The following is a 25,165-nucleotide window of genomic DNA, read 5'->3' as shown; positions in this document are numbered from 1 at the left end:
TAAATGTTTGTCCTTCCACCCAGACTGTGAGCTCCTAGGAGACAAGAGGCTTGTTGTCTTCACCTTCGTAATTTCCCCCAGATCTGGCAGAAGGGAAATGCTGATAAATATTACAAAGCTGACTCACCGATTGAATGAACAGAATCTCAAATTTGGGAGTCGGGGGAGGAAAGCAAAGATCACTGAATTTTTGACCACTGACCATATATGCATGGGGGTGTGTGTGTCTCAGTATAATCAATCTCAACAATTCCTATGTTATCCTCTTATTGATTTTACTCGTTTTGGGAATAATCATAAGACATAAAAAATTAAAGATTAAATTCTAACTAAAAATAGGCTTCCTTGACATCTTAGTCTAGACTTACTCCATTCAAAACTATTTTCCTCAGTAACGGCTATTAGTAGTAGTATCTGATCCTAGAATGTCTACTTTTTTCTTTCTTACCCAAAGTGCAATTTTCTTGATCAAAATTTCTCATTGACCACTACTATACTATTCTCACTTGTTTGCATAAAGAGCCAGTACCTGGTTAGGTTGATGGGCTTATTAAATTGAGTCTTGGACATCTTCCTGTCCCCCCTTTCCCCCCAACCCCCGCTGCCATGAGAACTGGAATTTAGTGTGTGTAGAAGTCAACATTGAGGTCTATCTCAACCTACTCTTCTTCTTGGACACCCTCCCTGGCTCTCTGAGCCAAGCCAGAAGATTCTTCCTCTGCCCCCGAACTTCCATAGTACTTGCTCTGTATGTCACTTGGATCCTGTCAAGGTCACACACAGCAAATGCCAATGGAAAAGGTGCTGAGCTGGGAACATCCTCCCCAGCTAAAATACAAGCACATCATGGGGCAATGGGTGGTGGAGTCTCGTCTCTGGACCTCTGTTTACTCACTGCAAAATAAGGGACTCCCACGGGTTGGGTTACATGGCTTCTTTCCAGCTTCTTCCCAGCTCTACAACTGTATGAAAAATGCCAGATATCTTGATACTATTTGAAAGCTCCCTCGTGGGGTAGAGGGTAAGGAGCAAGAGTACAGGACTTTGGGTCACAAACTCTTAAGAGCTGAAAACAATGATTTGGATGGAATGTTCCTCTTCATTTTCCAAAGGGCCACAGGACGGCTTCCTCAAACTCGACGTGCAACCAGGAGATATCCCCAGGAGATGGATGAGAGTGACTATCAATGGGCCAGGTGCTATAGGTTGTATTAACTATGCCATGACATACTCATCATGATAAAGATGGGTGATTACAACTACACACAAACTCAGAATCACACACATGGGAAAAACGATGTGAACGCTCATCTCAGTCAAGATCAACTGGTGTGAATTCAAAACACAATGCTTTACAGGAACCAAATGTACATCCCCCGAAGTGTGAGAAGTAGATGTCCAAATGGATTCCTCCAAGGATGAGCTTGAAGTAGTAAGGGACTTGGCCAGAGAAAGGGAGCCTTGGAGAACCAGCATTTTCTTACTAAGCTATACTTCATATCATTAAAAATAATTTATAAAGACATGTTAAAATGAGAACAAAATAATAGTTATTCGAGGGGGAAAGATAAAGATAGCAGAAATTTCGCCTAAAGAGAGCTTCTACACAGTTGAACACGATGTTTAGGGCTACCTTTTCTGGCAGCAAAACCCAAAAAAGGAGAAATGATGAGTTAGTTGTAATGCGTATAGGTTTGTATAAAAGGTAAGAAATTTACTAAAGGGAAGTTCATCACTCAGAGTCCCAAGTGGAAATAGAAGTTGCATTGAAATGAGGATAATCCAAGGCGGGGTTGTTTCCAAAGAGACTAAGGTACAAATATGTGGTCAGGGTGGAGGGAAACCACAAGGGTAAGTGCAGGAACTCAGGGCTGACGATATAGGAGCTGTTGCCCTTTGCAGGGGACTGAATACTGCCCTCCACCCAGGAACCTCAGAACATGTTCTTATTTGGGAATAAGGTCTATTATAGATGTAAGGAAGGGAAGGATGGAGAGAGCATACCGGATTGTGGTGGGTCCTCAACCCAGTGTAAGAAGGAGAAAAGAAGAAAAGGATACACAGAGACAGAGAAGGCGACCATTTAAAGAAGGAGGAGGAGATTGGAGTGATGTCCTTGCAAGCCAGGGAATCCTGGGATTGTTGGCAACTGCCAGAAGCTATTAGAGGAGCACGGGCTAGCTTCTCCTTAAGAACATGCAGAAGGAACCAATTCTGATGACGCCTTTGATTGCAGACTTCTGGCTCCCTGAACTGTAAAATACATTTCTTTGGTGTTAACCCATCCAGGTTGTGGTAATTTGTCATGGCAGCACCAGGAAATGAATCCAATGCACCGCAATTCTCAAAAGGATGAAAAGAGGGTGAGAAACTGAGTACAGGGGGAATGTGTGTGCTATGTGGGCCCCCGGGCGGAACAGGGACTTTTAGTGGCAGGAAAGGACCAGGCTGAGGCAGCCTTGCAAGAAGGGAGCCAGAGAAATAAGTGTCCCGACCTCAAACCTCTTTCCTCCATCCCTCCCATCTCCATCTGGGGCCTGCCACTAGTTATACCTAACAGGAAGCCAGAGGGGGTGTGGGCCCTGCAGACATGGGCCACATGGGCCAGCCCCCTGGCAAGGGGTGGACAAAAGCTCCCAGCATGAGGTGCAACCTCCAAGTGATCACTTCTGGGATGAAAAACCTGGAAAGTATTAAGCTAAGTCTTCCCTTCTGGAAAAGGGGCTGTTACTCCCCCCGGAAATGAGAGACATGGGTCTCTCTTCTCCTGTACTGGGTCCTCTTCAGCTGAGGTTTCTCTAACTCAAGCTCTCTCTTTGGCCTCTTTGTTCTTTTCTTCTGTCTCCATCCTCAGCCCTCATTGTGGCTTTCACTGCAACAGGGATCCCCACATCCGCACCATCAGCCCAACCTCTCTCTCCAGTTCCAGCCGTACTTACCAGTGATCCTGGGAAATCTTCACCCAGATAGCTCATGAACTGTTCAGAGTCAAAACATTTGAAAATCAACCATATCATCTTCTTTCCAAAACCAAGATCCCTTTGGAATTCCTCATCTCATTTCTCTAATCCATCTAGGTTTAAAGGCTCCAATTCATTCCCTTTACCCAAACATCAAGGCCCGTTGGTCTGAATAAAGGCATTGTACTTCCATTCACCCCTTCTCTCCATTTCTACAACTGCCACCACTTGCGTCAAAGCCACATCCGTCTACACTGGGGAATGGCTAACAAGCTCTGAGCTGGTTTCCACAACTCCAGGTTCCCAGGTCTTTCAAGTCTGCCATGGCCAGGGCAATACCGCCTTCCCTATGCCATGCTACTGTTCAAATTCTCAGTGACCCCTTCTGCTGCAGGCCCTCACTCGTCAGATCCATGATCCCCTCTCCCCCCACTGGCTGCTGAGGATCGTCACGTTCCAACTCTATTCTCTTCCAACCTCACTCTGCACCATCCGTCAAAGGAGAACTTTGCTGTGGCCAGACTACTTCTTTTGCTGTCTTACCCTCACGCTGTGCTCATGCCTGTCCCTTTATCATGAGAACGATCATCTCTGCTCTGTATACGAATCTGCCATGAATCCAAATGAACTGAAAGCATTTGTCAAAAATCTTACAGACCTCATACACAGTCAATATTTTCTTGGTGATCAGTGGTAAGGATATACCTGACCATGACCTTTTGTATCCGCCCCTGTATCCTCATTTTTCAGATTAACCTACAAGCCATGTGCGATGGTAGTTTGTGCTTCTCTCGGTCAAGGAAGATACTACAGCACAGTAATTAAGAGCTTGAGCTCTGGTGTTAGACGTGAATTAGGGTTCAAGTCCATCCACTACTATTTGTGTGACCTTGGACAAGTCGCCTACCTCCTCTTTGTGTCTCAGTTCTCTCTCCAGTTAAGTGGCAGCTTGAAACGTGCCTCACAGAGTCGCTGCGGAGGTAAGAAGAGCTAGCTAGTTTAGGTGAAGCACTTAGCACAGTACAGGCATAAAACCAGGTTCTTAATGATATAAACAGTGAACAGCAGTCAGGCAACTTCTCCTCAAGGCTGGTAAGTGACATTTCTGCAGCCCAGACATGGCAGTTGGTTGCTGGGTCACATCATGCGGTCCCCATTCTCGTTATCCTTGTCTCTTAAAGCCAGTAATTTTGCTCAGTCATGCGAGGTCTAAGAAAAAGCAGAGATAAACTTCCAGACCACAGTTTTCCCAAACAACCAAACCTATAATCAGTGCTTCTGTGGGTCCCAAACCGTCTTGTATCCTTAGTAGACTCTGTGAGAAACTGGCCATCGTGGGCAGACTACGGCCTGTCATGTCCACATTTATCAACACCGTTAGCTACATTTTGGGCCTTGCTCAAGGTCAACATCAAAAGCTCATCAAAAGGTTGTCTACGTAGAGATGCAAACAGGAATGAAGAGTTATACGCACATTGCAGTCGCTGCAATGGGTAGTAATCTAGTATGAGCGAGAATTTCAATGACCCTATCTACAAATTATTTGCTATCATTTAATACATACAGGAAAATTCAGCAATTTTATTTTTATTTTTATTGTTGTGCATTCAGAGATGCACGGTAAATACGAAGAAAATGCTAACATTTTTGAGTGTAATTAATATATTCAAGGGGATAAAATAGGAAAAACGGAGAATTTGGTTTTTAACCCGAACCTGTCACAGGCACACACAGCAGCCAGGTGATTCTGGACACAACTGGAATCCGGCACATTTCTAAAGTTGAGGAAGCCCGTCACACAAAAGAGGAACTTCAGTGCTCAGTGGAAACCAGCCAGATTCATAACAGGAGGGAATTGGGAGAAATTCTTTCATGTATACTTTCTAACGACCTTCTAAAAATCCAGATGGTTCCTTTGCTCTAAACGCATTCTTAGATAGGGCTGATTTATTGAACGCTGTTGTTCATGTGCTGGGGGAGAAGAGAAGTAATTGTGTAAGTGACCCAGCCTGTTTCCCAAGCGACGGCATGGCGGTTTTCTCAGGGGGCAGGTCAGGTGTGGTCCAAGGGTGCTGGGTGAGCCGAAGCGTGAGCCAGGAGAAAAGTCCATGGACCCAAACACCAGGCCACTGCGCTGCTGGTGAAATGTGAGCCTCCGTCAGCACGGGCTACTTGGACCAGACAGACGAACCCTTGGGGGGCAATGGCACTTGCGTTACAGAGAGACCGTCCCGTCTTCAGAATGACCATCGGTCTCGCTGCTGGGTGAACGGGAGGGAATGCGGGGACCATTTGCCATACTGTGGTGTGGTGTGATATACTAAACTAGGCTTTAATTACATTTTCTCCATCTTTGCTCCAACCCTCCTCATCTTTAGTCTTGAACCTTCACCAACCTCTGCTCTCTGCTTTCTTTCCTTACTACCTCTAGGGCATTGTTTTCCCAAAAACCAGGATGACCTTAAAAAAAAAGTGTCAATAGCCCATCTGCTCAGACTCTGCCGCTCGCATCCCACTGCACACAGAGTAAAAATTCAAACTCCCTGCTCTGGTCCAGACAGTCCTATGTGACCAAATCCCTGGCTTACTCCCCAAATGAAGGTCCTCCCCGGTTCCCTGGGCTGGAGCTACACGGGCCTGCTTCTGCCCTCTCCCTTCATGTCAAAGCACGCCCCGTCACTCCTGGGGTTCTCCACAGACCTTGAGGGCTGACATTCTGGCATGCTTATATGAAGCACGAATCTGAGCTTTCTTCAAGAACGTTGCTGTGTTTATGGACTGATCACATGCCATCTGTGTGAAGATCCGCTTGCTGGGCAAACTCAGCCACAAGACAAGTCCCCAAGATGTCTCCCCCCAAAACCAGATCCCCACATCCCCTAAGTTTCTGCTGGTCAGAGTTCTGCACCCTCTACTGTTGAGGACGTTACTGTCTTTCACTGAATACGACATTATCAAAGACGCACCCTTATTTCATGTAACACATGGTTTTTTAAGTTGCCAATTAAAATCTGACACAACCCTTTATCACTGAAATTCTTCTATGCTTGCCAAGGTAGTTCTTTTCATCCTAATTAGACACAGATTGTCATATGTCATACATGTGTATATACATAGAGGATAATAAGACAGACCAGTTAAGACAGTCTTAAAACGTACTCACATATCAAGTTTGATTCTTCAAAATCAGTCTATTACCTGAGAGACCCCGATTTCTGTGCTTTTCATCACAAAACATTCTTTGTGCCATGGGAGCATCGGTGATGCAGCTTTTTAACTATTTATTTATTTTGGGGGGAGGGGCATAGGAAGAGGGAGAGGAACTCAAGCAAACTCCCTACTCAGCACAGAGACCAGCGAGGGCCAGGGGCATCTATCTCATGACCCTGAGATCATGACCGGGCCAAAATCAAGACTCGGATGCCCAACCGAGCCCCGCCAGGAGCCCCCGGTGATGAAGCATTTTAAAATTAATACTCTGAGCACCAAGAGCCTCCTTCTGACTCCTACTCCAGCAATGCTGAAGATAAGGGATTCCCCAGGGCCCCAACCCCTCTTGGTTCTAAAGAGTTGACAGTCAGCTGTGTCTTCTGAATAATCGCTTTACTGTGTCCCCAGGACTTTTCCCCAAGCAGCTAATACCCGTGACGCACACCGTGACGCAGGCATGTTTGCAATCAGAATGCTCCCAGGCATTACAAAAATAGCCCCGCAGCCTCCCCAGTACAGTGAGGGGAAGACACCCCCCCCATATCTTAAACTATCTGACGGGCGGTCATCACCAGTGTCGTCACGACAAACGTTATTATATTCTAGTTCTGGCAACATGACCTTCTCGTAGCTTCTGAAAGAGCCCTCCTCCCCCCACCCATGCATCACAGTTCAGAACCCCTCGATGCCCGCATCAGTGGACACCAGCTTCGCAGAGGGACCGCAAACTGGGCTGGGCCAACCAAATTTGGGCAGGAGTTTCAGCTCAGAGAGCCATGTGGGCAGTCTGCTGCAGGGGGCAGAGCGGAGCATGCAGGGACTTGGAGACTGGGGTGGCCCACTGAGTAAGCACGAGAGGGTCACACGGAAGAGGCAAAATGAATGGATTCAAACCACAGTGAGAGTGAAAAGACGTTTAAAGAGACAGAGAAAGTAACATTAGCTTTTGACTTTCCAATCACCATCACGCAAGACTCACGCATACTTCATTCTGTCCTTGGGTTTGGTGCTTTCTCTGTAGCCTTATAATTTATTCCCATTTTCCCGAGGTAGATTTTGGCTTCTGGCAGCCGGAGGAGCTCTGGATTTGAGAGCTGGGAAGTCCCCTGCCCCGAAAGCAGCCACTGCATAGATGGGACTAAAGAACGTGCAGCGGACAGTGATGTCCCCTCTGAGACCGGCAGAGTGGGTGTCCTTGTGTGGTTCTGGCAGGCCCAGCACAGGAAAGAGCCCCCATGGGGATCTCCTTTCCCAGAGTCCTACTCCTAGGAACAGTATCCTTTCTGCCGGACGAGATATGGATGCACAGTGAGGAAAAAAAATCAGTATTATCAAGAGATGTTTGAAGAACGGGCTCCCTGGTAAGCAGCAGGGGTCCACAGGCCTCACTGCAGGGGTGAAGAGGTGAGGACACAAGCGCTCCTCTCCTCTCTGTCCCCTGCCCTGGGTCCCACCCTCCTCCCAGCCAGGGCTCTGCTCTTCCAGGAAAAGCCCAGGCACCCCCTGATGACAGAAGACTCGGGAGGAGAAAGTGAGACTGCTTTGGAATGTCATTTTCTTGAAGCGAAGGGTGAGGTCATTCAGTTGAGAACGGAAGAGTGACACGGGTGTAGGTACCACGGAGAATCTGAAGGGAGGGAGGGAAAGAAAAACACAGGTAATAAGGACCTTTCCTGTCTGGCTCTCGGCCAAAGTTCAGCTGTGTTCTTCCTTCTGAGGATTTCTATCCCGGACTGCGTAGCCCCAGCAACAGTCAGCAGCGCCCGCCACCCCAGTCAGGCATGTGGAGTCTGGGGGCAGACTGCGGGACGGGGGGCCTGCGCGCCGTTCCAAAGGGACAGGGGAGGGCGGTGGTTTTCGGGGGGGGGGGGGGGGGTTGCTGAGCACGGAGCCAGTGGGAGCGTCTGGGGGCAGAAGCCAGCCTGTGAATCTGGAGGTGGCAGACAAGACAGAGAGGCCTGGCATCCCTGCACGATAGCGAAGGCTGCACTTCGACAGACAAAAAGAGGTGAGGGCCAGGCAACGCTCTCGTGAAAGAGCCTCATCTCACACGGACGTAGGAGCCCTGAGTGAGAGGCAGGGAAATGGAGGCTCAGAGCTGAGATCCAGAATGTGGGTCTCACTGGCTGCTCCCGCTGTGCTTCTGCTGGCCACACGGTCCCAGGCAGCGAGGAGGGGGCGGCCCCCTCCTGTTCTGGGGTAGCCTGTGCCCCGCACTCGGACCATGGCGGGCTGGCTGCGGAAGGCACGAGGGACTCCAATGGCCCTGTTGACCTCCACGGGATGGCCGCAGCTTAGAGCTCTGGGACACCAGACACCATCCGGAGAACGGCGGGATGACCGCCGCCTAGCATGGGGCCGTGGCTTTATTACCCCTTCAAGGAACTTTCCCACCCAGGCCACACCCCTTGCTTATCCCAGGTTTATAAGATCCGTAAGGGAGCTCTTCTGTGCCTTGCGCAGCATCTAGCAGACTGCGGTGAGGCCTTGCAGTATTCAGTGGCACTTAATAAGTGATCACCATGCCAGGACTTTGCAGGGAGCTCCGCTTGCTCGGCTCCTCCGTGGACACAGGGCCCTCCCACGAAGCTGACTTGAGAGCAGTACTCTCACGGCTTTGATCTGGTGCTTTGTTTTCCCAAAGCTCAGCCTTCAGGGCAGCCAAGACCGGCGGCCTGAAGGGCTAGTCTAACTTGGAAAGCCACAGGTGACATTTGCAGCTGGCTCAGACCCTGAGGTTGAAGCCCTGTGCGTGTAAGGGTAGCTTCTGGCTGGGGCTTTGTTTGCTGTGGAACACAGACTTCCCTTGGGGAATTCAGGCATGTTTTCTTTCCTTTCCCCAATTCCCACCCTCACCCCTGCCCAAAAAAAAAAGCTGCAGCCCTAATCTAAGTGGCATCTGTTGACTTTAAAGAGCACACACTTAATCCTTTCCCCGGAGCACCCTTGCCACGACACGGAATGCCTCTTGGTTTTCAATCACTGAAACACAGGGAAAGGCCATCTGTTTTAGTAGATATGTTTTAAGTTGTTTTGGCCATGGCTCCCTAGGCTTTCAGTGGCTGTCGATAAAACACTTATCATTTCAATTTTTGACCCTCCTGGTCCTAGCTCAAGGGTCTTTCTAGATGACACCTGGAACGACAACAACCAGGGGGCCAGGTTCACATGCACATGGTTTTACTTTAGTGTTTGCAAAGTGGAGAAGCAGGAAGTTCTGACATTTATTTTACTTTTTAAATGTATGCATGTCATAGTTTTCTCCGAAGAGAATATAAAGTAAAGTGATATGTGAACAAGGGCAAAACCTTGGGGGGGCGGTGGCTCAAGGGGAAGAATGGCGGGAAGATGAAGCCGAGCTACAATGGGGCCCCAAAACAAAGCTGCACAGCCATCGTGACCTGCCCCCTGGCATCCCGGAGCCACACATTTGTTTCTCAAGTTTCTGAGCTGCTATTGTAGTCATGCGCATAACAGCAATGTTTTATTTCAAGACCAATTATTCTGGAGCCAAGATAATATAGATCTCAGTAACGGGTCTATAATAGATCTTCCTAAGAAGGGCCCTGAGCTGCAATTTGTCCATAAATGGCATCATTTCCAAAACTGGACTGTTAAGAGTCTCTTCCGCCCATGTCTTTTGAGATCTTCTTGGAGCTACTGTGCTCTGAGCTTCTGAGCCCAGAAACTCATGGGGTCTGATTCTCTCTCTGAGCGGTAGTTCATCTGGACTGTCAACACAGACCCTCCGGAAAGCCTATCTTGGACACAACTTCAGGTTAGAAGGCCAAGGTAATCTTTGAGTTTGATGGGAATTAACTAAGTAGAAGGAAAAATGATCCTTTGGGAAAATATTACCTTAGCAATTGTGCTGGCTCTAGGCTGTTCCTCTCTCGGCCTTGAAAAATCTGCTCTGGAGGGAGGCAGGAGTGAAGACACTGATGTGTCAGGCTTTCTGAGTTCAAATCCTGCCTCTGCCACTTTCCAGCTGTGCTCTAGACAAAGCTAATATCCCCGAGCCTCAGTTTCCTCATCTGCAAAATGGGTACACTAGGCAGCGCTACTTGAGGGGTTTGAGGGAAGAGTGAGGAGACTGTGCAAGTCTTGCTCCAGGAGGGTGCTTGCTTTATCTTGGTACTCAGGAAACATTAGCATTTTTCCTTCTCATTTACTTTGCAGCGCACCATTGCTCTGACACATGGAAGCCATGTTGCTAAGGAAAGGGCACAGGGGACAGGGAACCTCTACTTTTTCTCTTTGGCTAGGATGCAAATATCCCCAACTCTCAGTGAAGGCTGAGGGATAAGAGCGAGCCAATGAGAATGAGAAGGGCCAGCAAACATGTCAAGTGGCCGATAGGAGCTGCCAGTGTTTGTTGTTGCAACAGCTTCGTGTGGATGGATGGGAGTCATTAACATTCCACTGATAGGGGGTAAAAACCATCTGTGCTGAAAAGGAAAGTTTGGGGGGTGGTCACCAAGGTTTATCTTTGTTTACTCTCCTGTTATGACTCATCTTCAGGGTCTGTTTCTCTTCGTAGGACATGATTTGGCTCATTACCACAGACCATCCGGCTTGCTAACCAAATTTCTACTTAATTGGTTGTCATGCAGTGACCTGGCTCTTGAGACCCCAGAGGCTTTGAAGTCCAGTCCTCAGTCCTCTTGGGCAAGGTCATAGTGAAACGTAGTGTGAAACCTTCAAGGTGGTCGCAAGAATTATCACAGCAAACACGGAGAACATACTGTTAAGTGTCTGGAATGGCTGTCCATGCTACACTGCCAAGAGAGTCCAAAGTTTGGACTTGGTCCAAACTCAACTTTTTCCCTCGGGTCTTCCTTAGAAAGCACTGTGTGACCTTTTTTTTCTGACCAGCATCTCCCATTCCGGTCATCTCGCAATAAACCAAACATCAATTAAGCTTTTTAGTGCCAGCCAGCTTGCCTTGACCACCAGTTTCCCTGGCACTTTTGCCTGTAATGCAAACTTTAACTACGTAAGGCAGAAATGCCTAACCAAGAATGTACATTTTCCTCATGACAGATGGGACACTGGAGAGGAGCTTCTGGTACCCCATGAGCCCTTGAACATCTATGCTTCTATTTCTTTGTTTTTACAAAAATGGGAGTAGGTGAAATTGCTAGGGCCCTTCTGAGCCCAGGATGGGGAGAACAGGGCATCCAGCTCAACCGTATCACTACAAACAATTCATCGTTCACTCATAAACAAGTCATTCTTTTACCTTGTTGCTAACTGTAATCAATCCCAGGTATTTGACATTTTTGGATCATTCAATTTGGCTGCATTGGGGGCAGCGTTTCCTTCTGTTGGGGTAAGAAGAATTTTCACCTGTTTGTGTTCAGAAGGGTAAGTATTTGTGATGACCCCCTGGGCTCTGCTTCAGGTAAAAAGTCATTTACCTAAATATAAAGAAGACAGTATCATAGAAGCATTATGTACAATCTACATACCCCTTAAACCAAAGCTCACTGTCCAGTATCATTGGACCCCAGAGCCCCCTGTCATATGGAAGCCCCATTTAAGATTGAGTATGTGTACACTGATTAGGTAAAAGCATCTGATAATTTTTGTTCCTTTCTTCCTAGAGTCATTTACACTGAACTTAAAACCAGATGCTTCTACCAAGCAGGCATGGAAAGAAGTGGGCTTTCTTTCTACTGAGCCATTAGCAGTTGGGTTGGCAGGGGGTTAGATCCACAGTCACTGAAAGGCCCTTGTCTTGACTTCGGAAGAGAGACACATTTTCTTGACCACACAACATACAAGGACGTGGGGGAGATTCAAATATTAAAAAAGATGTGTCACAGGATCAGCATGCCCAAGATTGTTGGGTTGGCAGGGGAATGCTGCCTCCCACGACACTGTCCATGGTTCTGAACCAGGCAGGACATTTCGCTGGGGAAGGTGGGGCAGATGGAACATGCGCCCTTGTTGCTAGGCCTGTGAGCAGCATCATGAGAAAGGAGACGTTGCTCTGAACATAAAAATAGAGGTGAAAAAAAGCCCTGGGACCTCATGGTAGTTCCCAAAATTTTTCTGAGGATACAACTCTAAAACACACAAATTTCTCGATGGCTTCTCCTTCGGGGTGCTTCTCCTTTGGGGGGCTTCTCAGGATCTTGGATGGGAGTCAGTATGCAGTAACACAATAATAATATCAAACACATTTAGTGTTTATTTTGTTCCAGTCACTGTTCTAATCAATCTCTCTCACACACACATACGCATATACATATATGTTTCTATCAAGAACTTAAAAGAACCTTGACATGAATAATTCCTTCTTGGAAAATCAGATTTCAAAATATCAGAGATATATTTAAAAAGGGTCTTTCTTCAGAATCACTACCATCTCTTTGGTGGATATCTTCCAAAGTTTGTTTGCATGACTTAAATGTTTGAGTATGTTTGTATGTCATGAAGCCTGAAACCATAAAACGCCTAGAAGAGAACATAGGCAGTAATTTCCTTAACATCAGCAGGAATATTTGTTTAGATAGGTCTTCTAAGGCAAAGGAAACCAAAACAAAACTACATTACTGGGACTATATCAAAATAAAATGTTTCTGCACAGTGAAAGAAACTATCAACAACAGAAAAAGGCAACCTACTGAATGGGAGAAGATACTGACAAATGATATATCCAATAGGGGGTTAATACTGAAAAGATTACAGAACGTATTACAACTCAACACCCCCCAAAAACCAATAATCTGATTAAAATGGCAGAGGCTAGACAGACATTTTTCCAAAGACATGCAGACACATGGCAAGATGCTTATCCTAATTACCAGGGAAATGCAAATCAAAACCACAAAGAGATAGTGATCTTACATCTTTCAAAATGCCGAGAATCAAAAAGAAATAACAAGAGTTAAGGATGTGGAGAAAAAGGATCGCTCATACACTGTTGGTGTATGAGCATACACCAACATATATGCATGTTGTATGAGCATGTTGGTGGGAACATAAATTGGTACACCCACTTTGGAAAATGGTACAGAGAGTCCCCAAGAAATTAAAAATAGAAATACTGTATCATCCAATAATTTCACTACTGAGCATTTACCCAAAGAAAATGAAAACACTAATGCAAAAAGATACATGCACTCCTATGTTCACTGCAATATTATTTACAACAGCTAAAATATGGAAGCGAGTGTCCATTGACAGATGAATGGATAAAGAAGATGTGGTACACACACGGACACACATACACACACTAGAATATCATGCAGGCAAAAAGGCCTGAAATTGTGCCATGTGTAACAATATGGACAAACTTACAGGATATTATGCTAAGTAAAATAAGTCAGACAAAAACAAATGAATAAACAAAAAGCAGAATCAGACCTATAAATGCAGAGAATAAACTTACAATTGCCAGAAGGGAGAGGGATAGAGGGATGGGTAAGATAGGTAAAGAGGAGAAGGAGAAACAGGCTTACAGTATGGACTAAGGAAGTCACAGGAAGCTCTCTGCTCCTCCCTTTTGACAGACAGCTTCATCTTCTGGTGTAGTATCAGCTGTGTCCCTGAGACACTAGGATAAAGGCTGGAATAAACACATTTGACCATAATGGGGGCCTGATCACCAGTGCTGCTTTTAAGTCTAGCAAAGCAGATACTGTCTTCATCAATGACCCCTTCACTGACCTCAACTACATGGTCTCCATGTTCCAGTATGATTCCACTCACAGCCCATTCAATGGCACAGACAAGTCTGGGAATGAGAAACTTGTCATCAGTGAAAAACCCATCTTTGTCTTCCAGGAGTGAGATCCCACCAATATCAAATGGGATGGTGCTGGTGCTGAGTATCTTGTGCGATCCACTGGAGTCTTAACCACCGTGGAGAAAGCTGGGGCTCACCTGAAGGTAGGACCAAGAGGGTCATCATCTCTGCCCCTTCTTTGACACCCTCATGTTTGTGATGGGTGTGGCCTATGAGAAGTATGACAACTCCCTCAAGATCATCAGCAATGCCTCCCGTACCACCAACTGCTTGGTCTCTGGCTAAGGTCATGCGTGACAGCTCTGGCATGGTGGAGGGACTGAGGGACTGAGGACCACAGCCCATGACATCACTGCAACCAGAAGACTGCGGACGCCCCCATTGGGAAGGTGAGGTATGGTGGCCAAGGGGCTGCCCAGAATATTAACCCTGCTTCTGGTGCTGCCAAAGCTGTAGGTAAGATCATCCCTGAGCTGAATGGGTAGCTCCCTGGCATGGCCTTCCATTTTCTCACCCCCAATGTGTTGGTTGTGGACCTGACCTGCCACTTGGAGAAAGCTGCCAAATACAACATCAAGAGGATGCTGAAGCGGCATTGGAGGGCTCCCTCAAGGGCACGCTGGGCTCCACTGAGGACAAGGTTGTCTCCTGCAACTTAAACAGTGACACCCACTCTTCCACCTTCAATCCTGGGGCTGGCATTGCCCTCAATGACCATTGTGTCAAGCTCATTTCCTGCTATGACAATGAATTTGGCTACAGCAACTGGATGGTGGAACTTATGGTCCATATGGCCTCCAAGGAGTAAGAGCCACTGGGCCACCAGCTCCAGTGAGAGCAGGAGGGAGAGAGAGGCCCTCAGCTGCTGGGAAGTCCTCACCCCAACTCATCCCCCAACACGCTGAGAATCTCCCGACCTCTACACAGTGTCCATCTCAGACACACTGAAGACGGGGAGGGACTGGCGGAGCCAAACTTTGTCACATACCATCAATGAAGCATACTCTACCCAGCCAAAAAGGAAAAAAAGAAGTCACAGGAATAAAGGAATATGTTTGAATGCGTTTGTATGTCATGAGACCTGAAACCATAAAACTCCTAGAAGAGAACACAGGCAGTAATCTCTTTGACACTTGCTGGAGCATCATTGTTCTACATGCCTCCTAAGGCAAGGGAAACCAAAGCAAAAATACATGGGGACATACAACACAGGGAGTATAGTTAATAGTAACATAATAGTTACACTCAGGGTGAGCACAGCATGGGGTAGGATTGTGGAATCGCTATGCTGTACGCCTACGCTTCATGTCCTATTGTGTGTCAACTATACTGAAAAAAATGTGTGTCACACAGCCTGGGAAGAAGAAAAGAGGAGTACCTCCGCTGCCAGCTAGCCACATCGGTGCAAACTCGCACACTGGGGTTAGTGGGTGGGTGGGTGGGGGCTCTACTCTGATGAGTTGCTGATAGGCTGGAACTCCAGCCGCGGACCAGATCCCCATCTGGGAGGCCTCCTCAGTTAATCATTGCTCAGCTCCCAACCAGTAGCAGGCACATTATTCAGTTAGTAGCAGGCACATTATTCAGTTAGTGCTTACGCACATTTGGTTAGAGGGTCATGATTAAGAAAACAAACCATTCATAACACATCTATAAACAGAACTCTAACTTGCTCATTTGCTAATGGGTCTTCCCTTCTTGGCCATCACATTCCCTGCTGTCTTCATTCTTCCTGTAATTTAAGGCCCATGTATGAGACTTGCCTATTTGCCAGTGGGTCATCCAGAATGGGGGGGATGTCACTCCCCCGCAAACAGCACAGAAAGTAGTATTGGTGGCATATGTGTGGTGGCCAGGAAGTTACAGGGAGACACACGTGGCAGTTCCCATCGGGGACCCATGCAATTCGCAATGGCTTGCATCTCTCTTTGCCTCAGCACCTTGTCTGGCTACCAGAACCCGTGTCCCTGCTTGGCAGGGCCACCCAAAGCAAGTAGGTGGTGGTGCTGGGGAATTACCCGCTCCCTGGGAGCAGCCCTTGACCAAGGACCTACGGTAGCTTGCAGATCCGGCTCTATACTATTCCCAGAGTTCCAGGCAGGATGAGGTCCCAGGGCCCCGGAGCAATAACTTACTCAAAGCACGCCCTCTGCTGGCTGCCTTCCCCACAAGTGTCCCTTGGGATTAGCTTCCAAATACACCGCAGATCTACAAAGCCTGGTCTCTGGGCCAGCTTCTGGGGGAACCCAAACTGAGACCCATAGCATAGCCATCTGTGTTATTATAAAACCGTCCTCTGAGCGAGCAGGCTAATGAGCGAAAAACTAACCCTAATCAGGCAGGCTGCTCTGGGAGAGGCTCCTCCCCGGGTCTCCATCATCGTCTGGCTCTTGGTCCCTCCACCAAGAGCCTCTCTGTGGATCAACACCAGCTCGGAGGTCCTTGGACATCCTCAGAAAGGAGCCCAGGAAGAGGAATGGAGTAAAAGAAAAAGAGATACCATGACACTGCAGGCTATTGTTATATGAAATACGGGAATGAAGGAGTCCTCTGGACACACAGCTGTCTCTGAACTGCTCTGAAAAAGCTAGAAGAGCGGTTGGCTTCCCAGAGTCTTTGTTTCAAATTCAAATCAACTTTAAAAATCTAAATTAAAAAAAAAAAGCACTCTTTTGGTGGTAGAATTCTTAGCTTGGTGTGGCAGGGAGAGAAGGGGACCAAAGACAGTAGACTCAGTACTTTATGATCCGATCTCGTTTTCTCGCTTAACAAAAGCAGAGCAATTAACCCAGGAAATCCTCTTATTGCCATGAGCAAGGTTTGCGATGGGTGATTGAGATGGGCTCCCTTTCAGTTTCACGTAGGCATTCCTCTGAAGCTTCTGGAGTTTATCAACAGCACAAGGCTTCAGGCTCATGGAAATGCACATCAGAAGTGATTCACATGTGTGCATACATACGCACACATACACAGACACATATTTTTATCCATCCATCCATAAATGATTTACTGAGAGTAAATTCACTGAGGTTTCCTGCTGTGTGGGAGGCATCAGGGGAGGTCCTGGCAGATGAGATGCTAGGTCTATCCTCAGCTCACACTCCAGTGTGGGAGAATGATGGTCAGTCTTACACACACATGTAATGCCGCCAAGTGTGAAAGAGGATTTTTTTTTTCAAATGGTAAAACCAAGAGCACGAAGAAACCAGTCTCTTCATATGGTGTGGCCGGGATGGAACTTTCTAGAGGACAACTTACGAGAAAAGTCCTTAATATTTGGTTCTCCCACTGACCCAGAGAACTCCAATATCTAGGAAGTTGTTCTAATTGAATGATCATGAATATACACACATTAGAGGATGTTCTTCGTACTGTCCTAAAAAAGGAACAAAAGCACAAGAAGCAACCTAAATATCGAACAATTGGACTTTGTTTATGTAAGTGACAGAATTCATAGATGGGAGTACTAGGGATCTTTAAAATGTAGTTGGAAAATATGTAAGGAGTTGGGAGAGGTTAATTTAGTAATGAAAATAAAAGGACTAAAAAATTACCACATAATCCCATTTTTAAATATCCATACTATTTCCCAGTCTAAATGTTAACTGACGTTTTCTTTGTGTGACAGCAAATTTTGGATTATCAATGTTTCCTGATTCTGTACCAAGGGAATCTCTTACTTGATAAGAGAAAAGGGACAATTACTTAAAGACAAGGCTTTTTAGGTCAGTGAGAATAGTGAGGATTGGGGATGAAGTCTCCACACATGCGAGGGTGCCCACACTCAAAGTACGGATAAGCCTTGACAAAAAGGAGGTCAAGAGAAATGGCTCGTGCTAGCTGATTTGACAGAAGAACAAGAACGCAGGCAGACTTTTTGCTTAAAAATGGTGAAAATTGTCTCTTAATGCTGGTGGTGCTAGAACACACATTTTAACGGGCGGTGGGGGGGGAGGATCCCATAAACTAGGCCTTCTGAGAGCCCCCAGGTAAGCATCGTCAGAAGGAATCGTTCAGCCCCGCCTTTAAACATCCACCCAGAGAAGGTTCCTTTTCTACGCTTCCTGGTGAAACTGTGCCTCACGCTGCAGAGGGGGAAGGCGACAGAGCCAGAAAGAGGAGGACGGTGGGTAGGGCGACACAGCATGGGACCAGGATAAACGTTACAGTATCCAGCTGGTCGCTGTACTTTCCCATGTGGTTTCTGTATCGGTTGGTGTTCATGCAGTTGAATGAAAATTTAACCCTGATGCAACTAAGGAGCAAGGGAACTTACTGGCTCAGACAGTTGGAAAGATCGAAAGGACGGCTTCATTCCAGGGTGTGAGACGTGCCATCGGGATCCTTCTCTCTACTGCTGTTCCTGGGTCTGCTCCAATCTTAGACCTGCCAGGCACCTCCCTATAGCTTCAAGCACACGTCTTCACAATACCACGTCCAAGGGTCTGATGTCTCATAGGACAGCATCATTGCCATATAAATCCTAGGACTTGTCTCTCCCACTGGCCCAGACTGGGTCCTGTGCCTATTCCTGGGCCAAGCAATGTGACTTTGGGGCTAACACTTTGGCTCACGCCTCAAGCCCAAGCTCTGACCAGCATGGGAGGTCTGTTCCACTTGCTGTACTCGGAGTGACAAAGAAAGAAAAATTTCCAAAAACAAAATGAGTATGGCATTACTAGGAAGAAAGAGTGGATGCTACAGAGTGAAAAAAAGTGTTGACTAAATTGCTATGTTTTAGAGGGAAAAATATATATTAGGTGAAAAATATTCTCTTTGGTTATTTCTAAATTGACAGACATTTGAATCAATCCAGGAATATTTCCTTTCCTATCTTAAGACTTATAAAAGATGTTTTTAAATATGTGTAAAAGAATTTATTTATTTGAGAGAGAGAGAGAGAGGGGCAGGGAGAGCAAGAGAGGGGGAATGGTCATAGGGAGAAGCAGACTCCCCACTGAACAGAGAGCCCGATGTGGGGCTTGATCCTGGGACACCAGGATCATGACCCGAGCCAAAGGCAGAAGCCTAACTGACTGAGCCACCCAGGTGCCCTGGTTTTTAAATTTTTATTACTCTTTGGAAACGGTTAAGAACTTGGTAATTTATATTACCATTTTATGATTATAAATTAATATGCCCATGTATCTGACTATATAAATCCTAGAAATTACAGAAAGATACAAAGAACAAGATGATCACCCCTAATTCTACAACCCAGAATATCAAGTATTTGGCAACTCCCCTTTCACTTTTTTATACGTATTTGGTAAACAGCTGAGATGGTACTGATACGCTATTGCCTACACTGCTTCTCTCACTTCATTTCACAGAATAAGCTCTTTATCTCAAACTTTAATTTCTGATGGCTACAAAATTTTGTTATTTTTAGAAAGCATTTTACTATCACAGTGTATGCTATATTTAACAGAGCTTTTAATAACCTTTGGCCTCATCTTTAAGATTTCTTTAAATTCAGTTCCTTGATCTGAGTTTTTGTGTATATATATATATATATATATATATATATATATATATACATACATACATACATACATACATTTAAAGATTTGATTCAGAGAGAGAGAGAAAAGAGCATGCAAGTGGGTTGAGGGGCAGAGGGCGAGAATCGCAGACTCCCATCCAAGCCTGACGCGGGGCTCGATCTCATGACTCATGAGATTATGACCTGAGCTGAAATCAAAAGTTAGATGCTTAACTGACTGAGGCACCCAGGTGCTCCAATTTCTGAGTATTTTTTAAGGCTCCCTTATCATAGCAGAATAATTTAATTAGAAAAAGAGCGTATTCTCCACATTTCAACTGAAAAGTAACACCTGAATCTGATCAACTTTCAGCTAAGATAGCTTTTTACTAAATATCCGGGATAAATGGCTTCCTTAGGAAAGATCTTGCTTCTTCAAAGGAAACATCTCCCAAATTATTTAGGGCTTGTGTCACGACCAAAATTTAGATTTTGAATCTAAACTTTGGTCCACTAATGAGTTTTGGATTAAGATTAACCAGCATTCAAGGCAGGCTATGTTTACCTGCTTGACGGGATAATGAACCAATGACAGTTTTTAAGGGAGAAATGTGTGTTTGAACTTCCTCCAAGTAAGTTCTTGCAGTGGGAACTTTTCAGATAAATGTCAAAACATCCGTACAGGGAGGGCTAACATGTTGCAATTTTGCACGCTCCTACACACAGAGTAGCTGACAAAACCCATTGGAGGAAACAAGGTGGACTGGAAGATTCCGAATAACAATTGATTTCATCTTCCCTAACAGTGTAGCAGCCACCAGAACCACATGTCTCCGATTTTCCATAACAATTTTCAGTTGAGTTGGATTTGGTGAATGGCCAAAAGGAGCATCCTGCTTACCGCCAGCTTCCTTCTCTAAAAAATGTTCGTTCAAACCCTCAAAATCCAGACATGGTAAACACAAATATGAATGAATCCAACCTGGTGCACCGCCCTTTAAACGCAGCAGTGCACACAGCTGGGTGTGTTGTTGAAATAGTGTTTTAAAAAGTAATAGATTTTTTTTGGTTTTCATCAGTCGCAAAAGGACTATAAAGCTATTTTTCTGGAACAATGTTCTCTGAATGCTGAACTTCTCCCGTTACTCACTCCATCTGTCTTCATCTCTCAGCCAGAAGTGCAGATTTTACAGTCCAAAGTGGAATCTTTAACCCTCCTGGCTAGCAACATCTAAATCCCATGTGTCAGACTCACATTCAAACGTTGCTCCAGAAGAGTGGAGAGGACTATTTTAAGCAAACAAAAATTTTACTATGTTGAAAATGAAAGAGCCAAATTCCAAAAAGCATTACACACAAAAATCCCCCAGCTCTGCCTTTCTTACCCATCAGAACCGTGATTTTTCTGGGTTTCAGGATTTCAACACAACTTTTTCTTTTTTTTCCCCAATACAGCCTTCCCTGGCTCTTGGTTATGGTGACAAGATACGTATTCTGAGTTATGTGGAGGAGTCTGCGTGAACACGTCCTTCCAGAGAAAAAGTGACTTTCTTTATTCGGGAAGCATTTCCCCAGAATATACAGATCAGCGGGGAACCTGGGGAATGGTACGTAGCCTTTATAATCAGCAGTGGACCCAGGTGCCCCCGAATAGTGTCTTCTGGCTTTCTACCCCACATCTGTGGAAAGGACTTCCTTTCTCTGTGTTTCCCTCACTCTAGACTCAGGTGAAGACATAGGGGATTTAACAAGGAATCAGATGTCACCATTGGTCTGTGATCCCAAGTCATCACACCACTTGATCTCACTTCATTTTTGTTTTTTAATACGGAGAAGGCGCTAGAGGAAATCTGCAGGCTTTGCAGAATGAAAAAGACTGCTAGAAATTCTATTTGTAAAAGATTAAATTCCTTAGACTTAGTGAACATTGAGAAAAGATTTTAAAGTAAAGCTTTTCTAAAAAACCCCACAATACTACTTGGTGATAACATAAAGTTGGGAAATATAAAGCATGAATAAAAATGTTCCATAGTCCTACTAATCATCATACATAAATACTGAGCACATCTTACTGTATAATATATATTAAACATACATATTAAAATAATGACTATATGCTATATGGTTTTGTTCTTGGCTTTAATTCGAAAGTCTTCTATTTTCTGTCATTGAATATTTTGTGAACACAATACATTTATTGGCTACATTATATTCTATATTATGGATAAACTATGATTCAACTTTTCTCTTTTTACTGTGTATTTGTACAGTCTGAAGTTCTATGCTAAGATACATAATCCTTTAATAGACACCTTTTATATGAACCCTGGTTATTTCTTTATCACAAATTCCTAAACAGAACTTTTCCATTGTTCTAAAACAGTTTTCTTCTCAAATACTGTGGCGATCAACGGCACTAGATGTTATTATACAGATTTCCCAATTATTCTGACATTGTCTCGTTCTAGTACTGAATCTATTGTTTCTTGAATTACTGATATTTTTCTTAACCACAGTATTTTAATCAGAGCTTTGTTATAATGAGAAAACTCTTCTATGTCAGCTAAGTGATGGCCATGGCCAAGATTTGACGGGTTCAAGCAAAATACCAAAAAGCCCAGTTGAAATGTCCCCTAGAGAAGGCTGTCTTGATAAATATATCTGAGTCCTCAATGTTCTTCCAACATAGTAAGGGATCACGGAGTAAGCTGAATGATTTGATACTCCTCTAATCAACTTGCTGGCCATGCAATTACTGAGTAAAAAGAACTCCCAACTTCAAAAAAGAAATTCTCCAGACATCTGAAATACCACTTCCTCAGTGTTCCCGCCAGAATGAAGAGACACATTCAAGATAAAAGTAAAAACCACATTCACTTTCAACCACACATGATCTTTCTCCTTCTCCTGTTCAAGAATCTCATGTGTTACCAAATCAAGCTTCTTACTAGAAAAATAAACAAGAGAGGAGCAAAAAAAGAGGTTCTCAGGAACAAAAAAATATTAAGTACCTACTATTCATTTAAGAGACTATATGTAAGACAAGAAGGTGATACCCTCAAATGGGAGCCAAAACACGCAAAGATAAAACCTTTCAAGTCCGTGTCCAGCTGGGAGAAGTGAGCGGCAGAGATCTGGGGGCAGGGGCAGGCTTTCGGCAACAGGGAGATAACCGGGGCAGCACCCCAGGAAGAGTTCTCAGACGGCAGGAGATCAAAACTGGTTATCGTAAGCCGTGTCTTTGACAATTCACCAGAGGATAGCAGGTTAGCAAAGGGATAAGTTCAAGACTGTACAGGGCTTCTCCAGGGCGTGGCAAGAGCCAAAGACGCCTATGGAATGACAGAGATACGCCCACATGGATGAGAAGGGGACCCATGGTAGAAGGGCCTTGAGTACAACATGTGGGAGCTCTGACGCGGGAGCACATGGGTACAGCAGTTGCAGTAGCAACTGCACACGCCTTTCAGCATGGGACAGAAGCCCATTTTGTCCTAAAGAGGGTCCTAGAAATACATAAGTCAACTAAGAAGGGCTAGAACCTAAAAGGTAAGGAAAATACAGTATAACAGAAAGAACGTTGGAGTTCAAGGTAGGATATGTGAATCCCAGGCCCAGGTCTATCAGCTGACCCTCCTGACTTCAGACAACTCACTCTGGCCATCTGCCCACTGAGCTCTTCATGAAGGTGGTGTGGACACACAGTCTTAACCCTACAGTTCTAACATCTGGATTTCATGTAATAACACTTACCTCATAGGGTTGTTCGGAGTATAAACCGACATAAAACACGTAAAATCCTTATCACGATGCCTGATAGAGAACAAGCACTCCGAGAAATGTCGGTTGCCTTTGACGTACTATGACTGAGAATTATTTTAGGATTTGGCTGCTTTGTACGCGCATATGTGACTCAGGTTGACAAATGCACAAGACTACCTGTCTGTTTTTGGGCTGAGTAATAAAGGTTCCTGGTTGAAAGTCCACCTGTGAAGATCTCAGGATAATACACATTTCACCCGAAAACCAGAGTATGTTGATTATAGGACAGCCTGACTTACACCTGCTAAGGTTTCAATGTAATCCTTAACCTCCCAAAGGGCCCCCAGACTTGAAAGCTGCAAGGCACTTAGAAGCAGGCCTGGCGGAGCAACAGACATTCCTAAAGTATTAACTATTTTACCCGTCCAGTCACTGCTTTGAAATGACAGACCCTCCAGGTTATCACAAAGACGCGGCCCCTCTACAGTCAAGACAAGACGTGAAGATGTTCCATGAGTCCTTGTATTCTAACTGAAGAACACGCAAAAGCCTCAGCCGATTAGAAACCAAGTAGGCGAGGACCCTGAACAGTGTTCTTCCGCAGAGTCCAGTCCCGGACTCGTCCTCCAGAAATAACGACCCTTCGGAGACTATCATTACATCATCATTACATCATCATCTCATCGACACATATGCTGGGGGCAAATCTAGAGGTCGTCTGTTCAAATGCTGAGGATTCCTTCATCCGACTGACAGGTGCTGGGCCAGGGGCCAGGAGTGCTGAGCGGGAGTGAGTTCTGGGCTCTTGGGAGGAGAGGTCACCCAAGAGGGACAGACGCAGACCCTCGGTCACTATGCCAACCAGGTCCAGATGCCCCCGAGAGGGACCCAGTGGAAGTGGCATCGCTTTTCCCTTTGCCCCCCAAGACGAGCATGTGCCGCACTGATTAAATTTGTTTTAAAAACCTACTTCTGTGTCATTTCCATCTACTAGACACCGAATAAACACACTTGTGGCCTTCCATGTAGCTCTCCATTTCATGTTCTCACATTGTGGTCTTTTTAGGGGCTGACAGTCCAGAAGGCAGGACCTGTGTCAGGAAACATGGTTCACAGACCACTCAATTCATCCTTCCTAATGACGGGGCCAGGCAGTATGGACCGGCCCCCTAAGTTGGCTTTACCTACAAAGCTGCTGGTGCTGTGTTTCACGGGGCTGGGAGGAACGGGGGTAGTATTACTAAGCACCAGTAACCTGTCTCTCCTTTTCTTGTAGGTTGTCTCATGTCATCCCCCAAATCCCATGAAAACTCAGGACACCCAGTCTGCAGACTGAAGCAGCATTCTCACAGATCTATTTAATTAATTAACCTGGATTAATTAGAACAGCCAGAAACAGGAGGGAGGGGAGTGTGACTTCCTGATTGCAAAGTTCCCGTTCTTTCCACCATGTTATGCCACTTCAGACTCAGAGTAGAAAGATTTCTGATTAAACATTTCTCTTGGAACAACAGTTCTATAAAATGAAAAACTGCCTGGCCTCATCCATTCTCCTTACAGAGAGCCCTTGTCCACTCCTGCCAGATCCCATCAGAGGCACCCAGGACTGCTGCGCGTGCCTGGTGATTGTAACCTTCTGTCTGGAGGGTCACCAGTGCCTACAGGCTTCAGAGCACTTTGCTCAGGGTGGAGGGTGAGGAACCAGAAGGAGACGATCAACATAAAAGGGAAGTATTGCATTGGATGATTTCCTTTTCATAATATTTTGAAACCTTGGTCCTAGTTTTTTTTTCCTCCCCCCTCCCCAATGCTATTCTTGGTTTTCATTCCATTATGTTAAGTATATGTTCAAATAAAATCTTCAGAGATAAGAAAACAAAGACTACAATTAGAAATGACATTTTATTCTGAGCACGGCAAGTTCAAAAGAAATGGACCATGAGAATTGTCAGGGGACAGTGAGGGGTTCATGATATCCACTGTACATGCATA

The 25,165-nt window shown here is 45.4% G+C and overlaps 1 pseudogene; it reads left to right on the top strand.

Annotated features, from left to right (window-relative positions):
* The first annotated feature begins 4,988 nt into the window (after positions 1 to 4,988).
* LOC116882242 lies at positions 4,989 to 14,811 on the top strand (annotated as a pseudogene).
* Positions 14,812 to 25,165: the final 10,354 nt, after the last annotated feature.

Source organism: Lontra canadensis, unplaced genomic scaffold, assembly GCF_010015895.1.
Source record: "Lontra canadensis isolate GAN:19392208 unplaced genomic scaffold, GSC_riverotter_1.0 scaffold82, whole genome shotgun sequence".
NCBI lineage: Eukaryota > Metazoa > Chordata > Mammalia > Carnivora > Mustelidae > Lontra > Lontra canadensis.
The sequence above is the reverse complement of the archived record's forward strand: the minus strand, read 5'-3'. Positions and strand labels throughout refer to the sequence as shown.